Source organism: Pinus tabuliformis, chromosome 5_2 (genome assembly GCF_031772625.1).
Source record: "Pinus tabuliformis cultivar Carrire ecotype Pingquan chromosome 5_2, CPIR1, whole genome shotgun sequence".
Classification (NCBI taxonomy): Eukaryota; Viridiplantae; Streptophyta; class Pinopsida; order Pinales; family Pinaceae; genus Pinus; species Pinus tabuliformis.
In genome coordinates, this window is record NC_142306.1 from 271,759,429 (window position 1) to 271,776,782 (window position 17,354).

Sequence of the window (17,354 nt, forward strand, 5' to 3'; positions counted from 1 at the left end):
TGACCAAAAATTCATAATGAACCTCGTGAGTTCTAAATGATGTTTTCGGAATGTCTTCAATCTTCATTGTGATTTCATGATATCCCAAATGAAGATCAAACTTGGTGAAGTAAATTTATCCATGTAATTCATCCAATAATTCATCAATGACGAGAATAGGAAATTTATCTTTAATAGTGATCTTGTTGAACTCCCTATAATCCAGACACATGTGCTATGATCCATCCTTCTTGTGCACCAATACTAGTGGAGCAGCGAAGGAACTTTGAATAGGTTGAATTATACCAGCCTCTAGACTTTCTGCAACCATATGTTCAATTTCACACTTTTGGGAATAGGGATATCTGTAAGGCTTGATGTTTGGAGGAACACTTCTTGTAATCAAACAAATATCATGATCATGATCATGAATAGGTGGGAGGCCATTAGGAGTATCAAATACATTGGAATGATTGTCCAACACTTTTTGGAGATATGGAGAAATAGATGATTTCAATGTGGGGACTTGTAGTGAACATAATTGTACAATTACACCCCGTTGTCTTTCTTTAGAATATTTGTCATGTGGGTAGAGATGATTATCTTTCCCAGTTTCCCTACAATACCCCTTAATTAAACTTCCTTTCCTTTTGAAAAAAATTCAAGCAAAGTTCTTGAAAATTAAAAGCTATTGTACCAAAAGATTGTAACCATTGGATTCCTAGTACAACATCATCACCACCCATTGGAATTGAAAGCATTGGACTATTCAATACATATTCTCCCATGGATAGCTTGATATTATGACACTTTCCAGAGAAATTTATGGTTCCTCCATTTGCAACCATCACTTGACACTTTGGTGTTGGATATTGGAAGCAATTCAATTCCTTGACTATCTTACAATGAATAAAATTATGGGTGCTACCTTAATCAATCAACACTATTACGTTTTTATTCTTGATATATCCTTCTATCTTGAGAGTATTAAGAGTGGTAATTATTTCCAATGCATTACAAGATATGGTTAGATTCATTTATTCTTTCTCTAGGGTTCATTCTTGGTGTATATTCTCTTCTTTTCACATTTCTTGTTCCCTTTGTTCCTCCTCTTCACAATCTATATAAAATAATTTCTTCTCAACACACTTATGACCTTTATTGTATTTTCTATCACAACTGTAACAAATTTCTTTCACTATTTTTTCTTCCAATTATTTTGGTGTCAACCTTGTAGGTTTTGGAAGGCTAGGAGTAGCAACACTTCCATATTTATAGTTGTGCGTGGTAGGATTTCTTGTTTCCATAATTTTGCTTTCAATTTTTCTTGACAACCTAAATGCCTTCTCCAATGAATCAGGTTCCCAAAGGTGAGCCTTATGTTGGATGTTATCCCTTAAAGTCCCTATGAATACATTAATTCTATGCTCCTCTGGAATGTCATTTACCCTTCTATTCAATTTTTGGAAATCCTCAACATTTTGCACCATTGAACCCTTTTGTTTGAGATTTATTTGGATAAAGAAGGTGTCTCTCTTTGTATCCTCATATTGTGCTATCATTTCCTCCATAAAAATTTACCAAGTGACAATTTTTTTACGAGAGCAAAGCAATTGATACCATACAAACTGATTGGGTTCCAAATATAAAGTTGCAATGCGTAGCTTTTCTGTGTTTTGCACATTATAGAGATAGAAATATTGTTCCATTTGTAGTATCCATGTTACGGGATCCTTGACATCAAAATTACTCATATCGATCTTTGAAACATGGTGGGTCTTTGTTCCAACATTAGAGTCTATGAAATTGTGACTAACATTTCTTTTGTTCTCATCTGAGTTTCCTCTACTACCTTTTCGCCATTAGGAAGCCTTTCTTGTAGAAACTTTTTCAAACCTTCCTTCAAACCTTCGATGTCTTTCTTCAAATATTCAATGTTTTCTTTCTTCAAATCACGATTAACATTTCTTTTATTCTCATCATGAGTTTCCTCTACTACCTTTTCACCATTAGGAAGTCTTTCTTGTAGCAACTTTGTCAAGCCATCCTTCCAACCTTCCATGTCTTTATTCAAATATTCAATGTTTCCTTTCATTTTATCTTCTATAACATTGATGTAACTCTTCAAACCGTCCATCTTAGCTTCTGTTACATTTTGTGAGAACGAAATTTGTTGCACTTGATCTTGTAATTTTGATATATCATGTTGCATTTCTTCCTCTTCTTCACATGTCATAGTAGATCTTTTGGGTTGCTTACTAGGTGTTGCCATTTTCTTTCTTCGAGGCATCGACTAATGATAATTTTCTTCACTATGACCTTTTAATCACTTCAAACTATTTTTTCAAGCAAAACATATGCAAAATTTTAAAGAGACTACACATCTTTTTTCACTTTGTAGGAGCTCAATATTGAATATGTTGTCTTTTTGTAATTTCAGATTTCCAAGGTCTAAAATTTCATCTTGTGGTAACCCTCTACGTCCTCTTTCCAACTCCATAAGTCTGATCAAGATTGGATTTTCCAAGAAGGAGTTGTGTGCAACCTTCCACAATGACCTAATTAGACTTGTTCAATAAAGAGAAATTGTATGAAGTGCCCCGTATCACTGTTTCAACTTTAGTCCCTGAAAAAAATACCCAACAAACTACAATCCATCCTCCTTCTATCGATTTTTACTAAATTTGAACCTGATTCTCAGAGAGAAAGTTATGAAAATTTTCCCAAGGTCACCTGTATGAGAGGGAATTTGGTATCCTGCAAAAACCCTAACTTCGTCGGTTCGTACCTTTGGAAATATAGCACGAAATGATCTGCACTATGGACATGACGTTCATTATGATTTCTTCTCAATGGGTTTTGTTTTTAGCTTCTAAAGATTTATAAAAAAAAAATATAGTGAAAGTGCCATGATGATCTATTTGAAGAAGCGAAACCCTAGAATCCAAACCTTTGATACCAAATGTTATGCAACCAATTTACAAAATAGAAGAAGAGATAGATCAATGACTTCAAAATAAACCTCTTCGAGGGGGATACCTCTTTTATATTACACAAATGAATAATTCTTGGATGATTCAAATGGAAAAACCTCCTTTCTATATATAGGAGTCTAAGGGGTCACAATATAATCAGATGCGACATAACAATAATAATGTAAGGGTACGCCAATAACAATAGTGGGCTTTAATGGGGAACAATAATAATAATATGGGGACAACAGGGACACAAAAATAACAATAAGGGGCTACAATGACAATAATAATGGGGGAATCACTAGTATTATAGGGACCTAATAAGTATCCCTTTAGTCTTGTAAATAAGTATGAAGTTATAATGAAACTAGTTCATCCATAGGAATTAAATACCTAGTAAATGCCAACTGACATCAATCCATGATAATCATAAAAAAGAACATAATAGATCTATCTCATATTACTTAAATTAAAAACATTTGTAAAAGTTGATTTTAAATAATAATTATAATTATAACCATTAAAACAATTAATACATATGTTAAACATATATACATTTAAAAAAAACGTAAAAAGACTTTTAACTATAGATATTGGCTCCCACTTTAAGATGGAAATACATGACTTATAAATAGGTTTTGTTACAATATCATGGGCCAATACTATGACTTATCAATACCACATGCCAAGAAAATCATAGCTCATTTCATACACTTGTTGATATGACATTTTATTTAATTAATAATTAAAAGTATAAAATACATAACTACTTTTGTAATAAATCTCAACTACTAATCTATGACTACTAATAACAATATTCTTTGAAAGTCAAATCCCTACCATCAACAAAATAATTATTGATAGTTAAATTATAATTGTAAAGGCTTTATCTTAATTGTTTTTCTCAAGTTCTTTGAGTTCTACAAATATTACATTAGGCTTGACCTGTTCTTTATGAATCTGAATCCAAGGGGCATCTAAGTTGTCAAAATCACCTGGGGATCACACCCGGCTTGGGCCATGCTAACCCTTAATAGAACTAGATTTTTTCCTAAGGAATTTCAAACAGATGACCTTCGCATCACATAGTGACTTAACAATACATCACCTCATCATTTACTCTACACTCCATGGGCTCTAAAATCTTTATTTAAAATAATAATAACTATCAAATATAATTACCATTATTTATTTAAAAATAAAAATAAATATAATTATAAATTAAGAAAAATAACATTTAGAGAGGACTAAGGAGGAACAATGGCTAGGGTTCTCATTTTCTTCTAATTCTTGGCTAACATCATGTGAATTTAATTTACCCTTGATGCATTTGGTGTCCCTAATTTCCGTGAATGATGTCTAAGGCAACCAAAGGGCTTGGATATGATTGGATCACTAGCGATTTCAGCCAAAGCTTCAGTCCCCCAGTTACTTGACCTAATAGTAGGTGAGATAATAAGATCGAAAGGTGCTAGTTTGAAAACATGAATAATTCTCTTAATACAAACCTCTCTAGTAGTTGATCTACCTCTCAAATGGATCTATCTAGAGATCCTCAAATTATGCAAGACATTATGTGTCAATATGGTATTTTATGGGTAGATATGCACTGCCAAGGTTGTTATGGAGTGAATATGTGTTTTCTTCATGTAGATCTAGTAGTTTCGCTCCCACTTATGAAGTTTCATGACTTATTGCAGGTTTTCCCGAACCCAAGCCCATCATATCTTTATTTTCTTGTATATTTGGCTGTGGATCAGTGTGACAAACTAGATTAAAAAAGACCGGGGTGTAGGAAATTCTTTCCAAATATTTGTGAAAACCCCATGTGGAAAATCTGTTCTATTTTGGGTTTGGCAATCTGATCTTGTAGAAGAGTTGAAGTAGAGTATCAAAAATATTCAGGGAATTCCTATGATTCTACAATACCTTATTTATTTGGGGAAATAATTACATTATGATATGAGAATGAAATATCATGCGTTATTCATTCCACTTCCATTATCATAAATTTGAGGCTGCAGGGAGGCTCTCTAGGAACTTACTATCCGGAGCATTCAACTTCATGTTTAGATGCAATGAAAATCAAAAGATAGTTTCAAGCCCACCCTAATGGAGTGGAAAACCATAAAACCATATTCACTTTTTAATAGTTTTATTAAGTTGATAAATTTGCTTAGAATCTCAAATCCACCACTTATATAAGGATTTCTAAAATTAAAAAAATGGATGATATTTTACGAATGTTTTATATATAATATTTAAATAACAATAATAATATATATTATTTTCTTAAAAAACAAATTATACAATGTCTCCATAAAAACACATTAATTCAATATTATTTTCTACAAGTACATTCTACAACACAGTATGATGGTGATATGTAAGAATGTCACATCTCCAATAAATAATTTTGGCTTAAAAGAAATATAAATAACCATATAAATAAACAAGTAAAAATTGATTAACACAAGAATTAAGTGAGCTTGTTCTTATAATATTTGATCTACTTTCTCACTAGATTCATGCACATTCTAGTAGGATTTGATCTTCTTCTCAATAGATATATCAGACAACCTTTTAATTGAAATTTTTGCTCCGAGAGGTGCATTCTACAACCTAGTATGATGTCGATGTGTAAGTATGCCACATCTTCAATAAATAAAAAATAAAAATATTATTGGATAATGTTGGCTTAAACAAAAAACTAAATAACCATATAAATAAACATGTAAAAATCGATTAACACAACAATTAATTGAGTTTGTTATGTTCAAATTTGATCTACTTCATGTTTGTTGGATAATACCTAGATTAGAAAGCCTTTTAATTGGAATTTAAATGGTTTCTCTATTATATATTTTTAATTTGAATGGATAATAAATGATCTCATGTGTTTAATAGTTCCTTTATCATATGCCTTGAATTTGAATGGACCATAAATTTACCTTCAACATTCTTTTACCACATTAAAAATCCAAATTAGGTAAAATTTTAAACATATTTACTCTTTACTAGAAGAAATATCATTTATTAAATGAAAGGAAAAAGGTTAGTTCAACCAAAAGAATCCAAAATCCTACTTCAAAATATTTTGATATTTCATTTAATTAAATATTTGTAAAACAAATATTTAAAAGGAAAAAGCATGTCATATGGATATCTTAAAATCTTTAAAGACATAAATACTTTCACGTCAAAATTGTAATATTTGAAAATATTAATTTGATGTAGTTTTGTTATAAATTTTGTTATCATGCAATGTAAAAATCATCATTAAATTTAATAATTTTTGATAAATACAATATTAAATTTGTTATATTATAATATATTAGAATATATCATGATAACAATATTAACTCAAAATATATATGGGAAGGAAGAACAAATACACAGAGTGATATAGGTGGAGATATAGACGGAGTGACAAGGGAGAGAGAGAGAGAGAGAGAGAGAGAGAGAGAGAGAGAGAGAGAGAAGGGTGAGAGACAAAGGGAGGTGGGAAAGAAAGGGAGATAGAGGAAGGAAGAGAGAGAGGATGTGAGAGAGAGAAGGAGAGAGTGTGGGGGAGAGAGATATCGAGTTTAAGGGGGAGAGAGTGGTAGGTAAGAAGGAATACATTGATAGCGAAAGGTGGAGGGTGAGAGAGGGAGTGATAATGGAGATGTAGAGAGAGGGAGAGAGGAGAGAAATATGGAAGAGAGATAGAAGGGGGAGAGAGGAAGAGAAGGGGAAGAAATAGAGAGAGAAGGATAGGAAGAGGGGTGGAGAGATAGATAGATATGGACAAGGATTGTGTATGGTTTGGGGGTGATATAGAGAGATAAACGAGAAATAGAGGGAGATAGAGATATAGATGGAAGGTGAGGAGAGAGAGGAAGAGAGATATAAATAAAGGGAGGGAGGGAGAGATAGATATATATGGAGAGAGAGTGTGTGTGTTTGTGGGGGTGAGATAGAGAGACAAAGAGAGAGAGATGGAGGGGGATATAGATATAGATGAAGAGGGGGAGAGGGAAGAAGATTTATTTCCCTATATGCATTGATTTCAGTGTAGATAGTGATTTTTAATCCTATATGGTGCTTGCACTATATGAATTTATTTTAGTTTAGATGTTGATTTCTAATCCTATTTGATTGCTTGCACTAGATGCATTGATTTCAGCGTAGGTGGTGATTGCTTATCCTATTTGATTACTTGCACTAGATGGATTGATTTTAGCATAGGTGGTGATTCCTTATCCTATTTGATTACTTGCACTAGATGGATTGATTTAACTGTAGATATTGATTTCTAATTATATTTGATTGTTTGCACTAGATGCAATGGTTTTAATGTAGATGTTGATTTCTAATCCTATTTGGTTGCTTGCATTAGATGCATTTATTTTAGTGTATTGCTTGCATTATATGCATTTATTTCAATGTACATGTTGATTTCTCATTTGATGTAAGTGGATGTATGGTATTATATTAATTTTAAAGTGATTAGATTAACAATGTGAATTGATTTTAGTCTAAGCACAAAAAAATGTTGACAATCTCTATTGATTTTTTTGTTATATTAATTCAACCTATTAATACTGGAGTGAAAGAGAGATAAGGTACGATGTTTGCTACAATAGAACCCATTAAAGATTTGAATGGTTTACAATTTCAACCGCCGTTTTCATATCATCAATATGAAAAGATGGAAAAACTAACAGGGGTGACAATAAGGATAATAGAAGAAAATATTTTGAAAATGATTACAATGAAGACTAATTGTAATTGAGTGCATTGTTATTATTCATATTTTATACCATTCAACAATATTAAATTGGCATTGTATTCATAATTTTTATTTCGTCCTTTTTCATCATTAAAGTTGTTAGCAATATCTATCATCTCAACAACCTGAGGTAACTAAGAAAATTTAAAATTAAAATGACCAAATTAATCTAAGATATATTTAGAATATATTTAAGATGCTAAAAATAATTAGATGTTCAACAAATTTTGTGTGATTGTGGAAAACTGAAACCAGCCTAGATCCATCTAATGCTAGATCTATCATGGACTGAGAGAGATCAAATCTCTCAAGGTGTAAATATTTGCTAAATTTCTACACTCATAAATCTTGAGGATGTAATTAAAATAAAATAGATGTGTAGAATTAATCCTCCTATAAAGTGAAAATTAATTCTTGACAAGATTGTCTCCCTTCTTCATCACCAACTAATTATCAAATCTCTCAAGGTGTAAATATTTGCTAAATTTCTACACTCATAAATCTTGAGGATGTAATTAAAATAAAATATATGTGTAGAATTAATCCTCCTATAAAGTGAAAATTAATTCTTGACAAGATTGTCTCCCTTTTTCATCACCAACTAATTACTAATAGACAATTACATATATTCAAAATAACGTATATTCAAAATTACCCATAGATAACGACATACAACAATATATTCAAAACAAATCTTGAGGATGTAATTAAAATAAAATAGATGTGTAGAATTAATCCTCCTATAAAGAGAAAATCAATTCTTGACAAGATTTTCTCCCCTCTTAATCACCAACTAATTACTAATAGACAATTACATATATTCAAAATTACCCATAGATAACGACATACAACAATGTATTCAAAATATTTATTAGAGTAAAATATCTATTTATAAACATTCAAAACAAATAGTCTCTCAAAAAATTTCAACAAAATGATATTCAAGATCCATTTTTAGGATATATAGATATGTGATATTTGTTTGGAGAAACAAATAATGTAAATATTTTGTAAATCTAGCCACTCATTAAAAAAGTTTCAAACATACATTATTTCTTGACATTGCAAAAAAAACCATAGATAATAAAAACATCAAAATATTCTTGAAGGAAATTAATTATTTCAAACATGAGAAAGGAAAGAAATTATTTCAAGATTAATCATGATGCAGTAAATTCTTAAAACTACACTTCAAGATATATTCAGTAATACTTGGAGGGACAGTTAGTTAGTTATAAGAAGTTGTGATACCTAAAATTAAATAAAATGTATGTACAATACCAATCCTCCTCCAAACTATTGATAAGATTATCTTCCTTCTTCATTAACAACTAATTACTAACAAAAAATTACAAACACATATAGAAATATACACAAAAATTGTAATATTCACAAACATTACCATCCAAATCCAAACACATAAACACAAAAACCACTTAAAGCATCCAAACATAGACGTACAAATTGTTCAAGGAAAGCAACATAGATTGAGTTAAAGAAGAGAATCTTATGGTCATGTCAAACAAATAAAACATAATGTAAATTTCAACATATGAATTTTATCTCAAAGATATACATAATAATGATAATTTGCAAATGTGACATTGTTGCCCTTAACACGAACCAAACTAGATCCATCTACCTTTTGATCCAAACTAGATCCATCTACCTTCGGATCTATCATGCACTGGAAGGGATCAAATATCTTGAGGTGCAAATTTTTTCTCAAATTATACACTCATAATAGCTCGAGAATTAAATAGATATATGCTAGTATATAAAAGAAGTGCAATCCAAAAAAAAACCATTATTGGTCTAAATCTTTGTCAAAATTAACTAGAATAATGACAAAATCTCTAAAACGCTAAAATTACTTTCAGATATAGATTTCGTGGCCAGTTATAAATACATATTAAAAAACAAATTGGAAAAATATATATATTTTTTAAGTTGGAAATATATATGTAGATTTTATAGTGATAAAATAGATTTTAAGATACTTCACAAATACATTAAAAAATTATATATATATATATATATATATATATATATATAATTATATTATATTATATTATATTATATTATTGTTATTTTATTTTATTTTATTGTATGTAAAGGAATTGGTAATTATTTTGATGTTATTCTTTAATATAGACTAAATTTTAATCACTATTTATAATATTACTTTTAAGTTCTTATTTATGTCTTTTTCATAAATAAAGAAAAGTAAATGAAAAAATTTAAATTTAGACGTCTTTATATATAATACTTCATTATTTTAACTATTAACAACTAAAATGTTACTAAATTTCTAAATATCTTTTATTTTATTATCTATAATATTAATATATATAATATAATATATGATAAAATTCACATAATGTCGTTGAGGATGTACATGTTGTTGAGCTATACACTTTTCCGCATGCCTTAGAAGCAATAGTTTTCTCATAAGACAGGGCCCTTCATCTAGATAAATGAAATAAGATAGAAAGATAGTGAAATATATATTTTTAAATTGTTAAAGGATATAAAGGTGGTTTCTTAAAAAACAAAAAATAATATATTTAAATTTATTATAAAATGTACATTAAAATTATTTGTTTGATAATTTGTTTGGTTTAAAATTCACTAAAGTTTAAGGTTTAATATTATGCAAAAGTAATAAAATGACCAAAGTTGAATTAGTTGACTGGTATTTATGGTTAAGCTTCAATATCCTCTTATTTAATTAAATAGTAAATTTTGATTTTTTGAATGACCAGCATTTCACTTTGATTATATACGTTTAATCATAACTGTAATTTTTCAAAATTTATCCCAGTGACCAAAATTTCGATAATCAAAGACACTTGATTATATACGTTTAATCATAACTCTAATTTTTCAAAATTTATCCCAATGACCAAAATTTCGATAATCAAAGACACAGTTTTTATAGAAATAAAGCTAATATTTTTCTGACTTACTTAAATAATGAACTAAATCTCCTATCTTGTATAGATAATTTCAAATACATATATGATAAGTTAACAATGACTCTTTTTACATCCGTGAACAAGTTCGGTTTTAAGGTGTACTGCAAAATGATTAATATAGGAACTAATACGGGGTAGGATAAGAAATGTAAAATAGGTAGGAAAGTTATTAGATATGTTTTTAATGATTTCTCAAAACTTGATAAAATAACTATTTACAAAACATTTATTGAAAGGAAATAAAAGGCATTATATTAATAGAAAACAAAGTAACTCTCAAACATATGTAGGATTGATTTTAAGAAATTATGGAAGCAAATTATAATCTGCAATTTAACGAAAATAATATGATTATTATTTTCTTGAAAAACTATAATGTTTACCAGAAAATATTTGTGAATTTTAATACAATGGTAGCATTACAAATATATATTTTAGTTTTTTCTATATAATACAAATGGAAAAACTAAAAGTATTGAAGGTTAAATTTTTAAATTTGGAAGATCTATCCTAGCCTCATACACATTAACTCTTTATGTTAGGAACTTAGATGAGATTCCATAAAAACTTGACACAAATCTTTTTTATACATATTTTTAAAAACGAAGATGAAGAAAATTCCCTCTAATTATTGAACCATTATGATTACTCCCATTTTATCCAATATTTAAAATAGTATTTTGGAATGGAATATTAACCTATAGATGGGAAGCAATGAAAAAGAGCTAAATGCCAAGATTATTTAGGAGGTATCATTCAACCATGGGCACCTTATTATGCTTTAGATTATTATGAAGGATTGTTGCACTAATAAAACTAATCTCCTTTGTTGTTTCATTGACTTTAGAAAATATTTTGACATTGTACCTATGTCTAACCTTTGGAAAAGGCAAAAAGAGATTTATGTTTCTCTCAAGTTGAGGGCAATTATGGCAAGGTTGTATGAGAAAGTTATTCCCGATTTTAGGAAAATTAAGCAATGGTTAAAATAAATTAATTGCTTTATGAAGAAATTAAGTCAAGCAAGGTTGTAGTTTGTCTCTTACCCATTTTGGCATACATATTAAAAATTAGAAGGTTGTTTGGAGAAAAAAAAGCAATTGGCCACCCTCACTCTTTCTTGTATAGTCATCATTCTTCTTCTTTATACTAATGATATTGTTCCTATGGATTGGATCCCCTATCATATTTGTCGAAAAGTCATAATCCTCAAGCATTTTTACGGTATGCCTATTAATATTGATAAAAATAAAGTAATGATAATTAACCCAATAATATCACTTATAGTAAATTCATATATGACAAAAACAACTTGGAGGATGTACATTTATACTATATCTTGGAATCAATATTCATCATAAGAGAAATTGGAACTATAACACTGAGAAAAGGGTAAGCATAGTGTATACATATTTTTATGGGCTTGAAAATAATTGTGAATTGATGGAAGTTTGGTTTTGGGATAATAAGGCACTCTATAACACTCTCATTACTCCTATTATTTTATATGGATGTAAAAATTTGAGGATGTAGAGAGACATGCATAAGGATAAAGTAGATTCCAAACAATTTTATAACCTACAATCTCAGAATTAAAGATAATGCACCTTATTCTATTCTTCTCATAAATCAAGATTTCCCCATCAATAACATAGTCACGACCAAGTACCTAATGTATTAAATCAATTTAAACAACATGGAAGACATGAGGTTATTAAAATTTGTTTAAAATCCACCCAAAAGTACCTTTAATTCAAGTGGAAATGACATGTGTAGTTTTTGGCTAAGCCATAAAAGAAATAAAGGAAAAAAAAAACATTTTATAAAATAAGGACAATATTAAAAATATTATTTCATCAAAATTAAAAGAGAAAATATGGTGAGATATAATTAAGATATTATAAGGAGTTTTTCAATCCTCTAGAAAATGAAAAAATCTTTCTATTTAATCAATATAAAGAAAAATATTATATTTATTAAAATAATAACTAATTATCATGAGCTCCATAATGAAATTGCATATTACAATTTCAAAATTCCTAAAATGCTGATGAAATTGCATATTACAATTTCAAAATTCCCAAAATGCTGATGAAATTGTATATTACAATTTCAAAATTCCCAAAATGCCCAAGGATGAAAGAATTTGTCACCTTTATAATACTAAAATTTAAACACTTTTCTTATTTTCTTAAAGCATCAAAATAAAATTCTAATTTTTTTAGTAATTCCTTACCTTCTTAAAATTTAATAAACTAATTAATCTCAATAAATACTAACTATCACTACCATCATCATTAATATAGATCTATTTCTTATTTTATCTTTAATATATATATATATATATATATATATATATATATATATATATATATATATAATTAATAATAAAATAATAATTATTTAAAATTCTAACGTAGTTAGAACTTAAGTTGCTAAAACTTTAGTTCATTAAAATTAAAGAGGGGTATATATCATACTTCAAATTAGAAAATATGAAACTATAATGCAACATCGTTATAGATTTAACATTACGATTACTCTATAATGTTACTATTATAATCTATTTCGTTCCTTTAACATCAAATAAAATAAAATATTTATCATATTTTTATTACGTTGCTCGTGAAATCGAATCAATCAAAGATTTATTAACCCAAAATATCAATTTTTTATCCTATAAAATAATACTAAATTTCTTCAATCTTTTAACAGTTATGACGGCTGCCATTAATGATAATTGAATAATAAATTTCTTCAATATTAAAGGGCTATGACGAAGGCCGTGGCATGTTCATATCTGGGTACATCAGATCACTTTCCTACGGCCACATCGCCCCTCATTAATTTTAATATATATGTGGAAAAGCGTCCAGGGATGCGAATTGCATGGCGGACATGCTCAGAATTATCATCATTAGTGACAATATAAGAATAGCAATGGAATTCTGAGGTCGATACTGATATTGGTATCTGCAGAAAGTGGTCCATGGATCACGGAGCATCGCCCTCGAGTAATGAACCCAATACTAACTCTGATGTAGATGGAAAGTGGTCCATGGATCACAGAAATGAGTGATGACATTCTTCAAATTATCATGAACGGTGACAATCCAGTAATAGTGACAGTATATATGGAAGTGGTCCATGGAAATGATTGACAGACAGGCTTCAAATTATTATGAATAATTGAAATCTAGGAACAGCGACGGAATAATGGGGGCAAAGAACAAGATGGGATACGTTCAGATTGTTACTTACAATGACATCATTAAACCTGCTCCAACATTGTGGACGAAAATAAAACTTAACAAAGAAGTAAACTATTTTTAATATTTCCATCCATTCAAGTCAAGAAAAACCTACGTAACAGGTATATAAAAAGTTTTTAAAACAATACACAGTGAACAATGTGCATTGATGGGAAGTACATAATATATATTGTGCACTGTGAGATTTTATTCCTCTCTTGTCGTTGGAATGAACCGGACTTATCGTTTTCGACCTGCCCACAAGAAAAAATTTGAGATTAATATAGTGGATGCGTGTTGGATTGTGATTAATTACGAAGATCAGTGGGTGGACAGAGCATTTAGGTGGACGATAGATTGTTTCATCATTCCAAAGGTGAAGATTTTGTTGTGAAAGGTCATGAGTAGTTCTGTTTTTCTTCACTCAAAGCAGAGTGGTAAGTTGGTTCTTCATTATTAGATTTGAATTAAATGGATTTAAAAAGGTAAGTGTAATAGTTGAGAGCATGTGTTTTTTTAAAAAATTACAAATTCAAGATCAGATAGATAATTTTAATAATCAAATCACGAGTGGAAGTGGTCCCTTGTTTCATAAACAAAAAAATCTCATACATCAATTTAATGTTTAGAAAAGACTTTAAAAATAAATAATAATAATAATTTTAGCTATACAAATGAAATGAAATGTACATTTGAATAAAAATATTGATAATTACCACCTTTGATTGCGACCCTGGTTATAACATAATGCTTCTTCACATTATTGTAAGCTGTGATTGTGCATTCATTGGATGAAAATATAAAGGATTTATTATACAGAAACGGTTCCTATTCTCTGCCATGGGTTCCAATGGTGTATGGGTTGCTATTTCAACAATAATTGTCCTGCTTGTCCCATAAGTGCGTCTTCCAAACATTCTGCGTCGTGTAATGCGGGAGATAACCTGCTCGTTGAGAAAGTTCAAGATTTTCCCTTTTAAACATACACTATGCCGTTAGTAGACGTTGATATGGCAAAGCACATGAAAGCGACCGGAGAGAGTGTCCCGTCATTAGTTCTCGACGCTGACCTTCGAAGCGGATCTTTGAAAACTGCGGTGTCGAACCATAGAATTTTGCCCTCGAGCGTATAGCTCCCACAGGCCGTTAGAGAGAAGCTGTAGCTCCTCTTTGGCAACTCGATCAAGGAAGTCCACATAGGGGATATTAAGAAACTCTAGAAGCCAGTTTACTTCTTAGGATCAAATGGGTTTTGAGTTACTTTTAAAGAAGATGGGACTGTATCATCATTAATGGTTTTGAGTTTTTTGGTAAGGTTAACGAAATTACATTTTTATCATATTTAATATATATCTAAATTAGAATGGTAAATTAAACTAATAATTTTAGATAAAAAAATGTCTTACACACCACTGAATCACCATCTATTCAAAACTCTATAAATAACATCACAAACGTTTTCAAAAATCATAACCGCGAACATTCTTTCTCCGCTCCCAGCGGTAGAGCACTAGTCCCATTTTGCTCAACGTACAAAAATATAAGATAAGATCATATTAGATTATAAAATGTTGAGATGGAATGATTATATAAGATAATATGTGAATGGCATCACGTGAATATTTCAAAATCGAATCAAGAAATTTAAATTCTAAAAAGTCTGAATCTAAATATAGAATACTTACTTTATTGAGAGTGCGCTCAAGGTATAGTAGGGAGAAATGTTGTGTCCATCATTAAAAAAAAAAATACCCATGTCAATATAAGTTAATAGAGCAGATTTTATCTCACTAATTTCCATTTGGGGGGGAGTTCTGTTCGTAGTTTCCTTTTCAGCACTGTGACTTGAATGAAAAAAATTGGTGCGTAAACTGGGAAAAAAGCACTATTATTTAAAGTAAATTTTTTGGTGATTGGTCTCCAAGCTGGAAAAGAAAATAAGTTTACGGTGCACTAGCGGCTATTTCCCGTTTACTGGAATAAGCTCGCCGATGTTCCAAAACGTGTGTTGGACAAAGTTCATGGTAAATTTAAAGGATGATTTCCGTATTGAGGGTTAGAATTCGGATTTTTCATTATCTGTTAAACAATTTTTTTTTTATGTTTTGGAATAAATTTTATGTTTAAAATTTTTCTCTTCAATCATAATGTTTTGATAATAAATTGACTTTTCATCAATAAAAATTTAATTAAAAAGATACATTTCAATCACGTAACTATATTAATTTTTGTCACATTTTTATAATAAGAAAAAAAACAGCATGGTCATAACTAAATAATTTGTTGAAGCATGAAAGTTGTTTTACTCATGGATAGGATCCATAACTCCTAAACCATCCAGGTTTCACTTATGGGTTCTTCGCCCAAACACATGATACAAAAATTATGAGCAAATCTAAAAATCTATTTTACTGGCACCCAGCTCACTGTTATTGCAATCCATCTGCTCCTATTCCAATATTCTCTATTTGGATTTCTATTAGATAATTTAAATGTTGTTATTTCAGTAAACACAAATAGATTTCTTCCACCAATATGAACAAAAAAAGCTTCCCAAGAAAAAATTTTCATTTTAAGATTTTTATAGTTACCAAAAACTCTCCTCGACATTACCTATCCTCTCTATCATCATAATCACATAGAATCCATATAAAATTTGAATTTTTAATAAAACCAACACAATACATGAACTTAATTTTTTTAAATACAAATAAAATGAACTTAATTATTTAAATAAAAACAAATATTATAATATGAATTCCAAATATTACAACAGTTAATTATTGATCACTCAATGCAATATACTACAAATAAATAAGTGCCATCAAATATACATATAACTTCAATAACCTGAACTTAATTTATTTCCATAAAAACATAATGGCATGAATTCCAAATATTACAGCACTTAATTATTGACCAGTCAATAAAATATATTACGAGTAAATACGTGCGATCAAATACCTGGACTGCTGCCCATGCATGTTTCTGGCTGTTTGACAGGGTAGTAATGACGTACGTTTTTGTTAAAAAGTGAACGGTCAAAAATACGTACTATACCTTTGAAAGCCCATCACAAAAACGGTTTTTTAAAAGTTTTAAACGTAGAATACGGTCAAAATGCCTCATGCCGGGCAGATTCCAACCCTGGTCCGTATCTGTTTGTTTTCCCTTTTTCATGATATTTAAATTTTATAAGTCAATAATTATAAATGATTTGCTTTAAAACTATATTATTTTTAATTTTCATATAAATTGGATCACTGGATGACCAAAGAAACACAAGTTTAACGGTTAATGTTTCAAATTTAATGGCAAGCATTGGACCCTATCCTTTTAGATAATAGGTCCTTGTCTAATGTGGCCAGTAGGAATAGTAGCCGTGTCAGGATTGGCA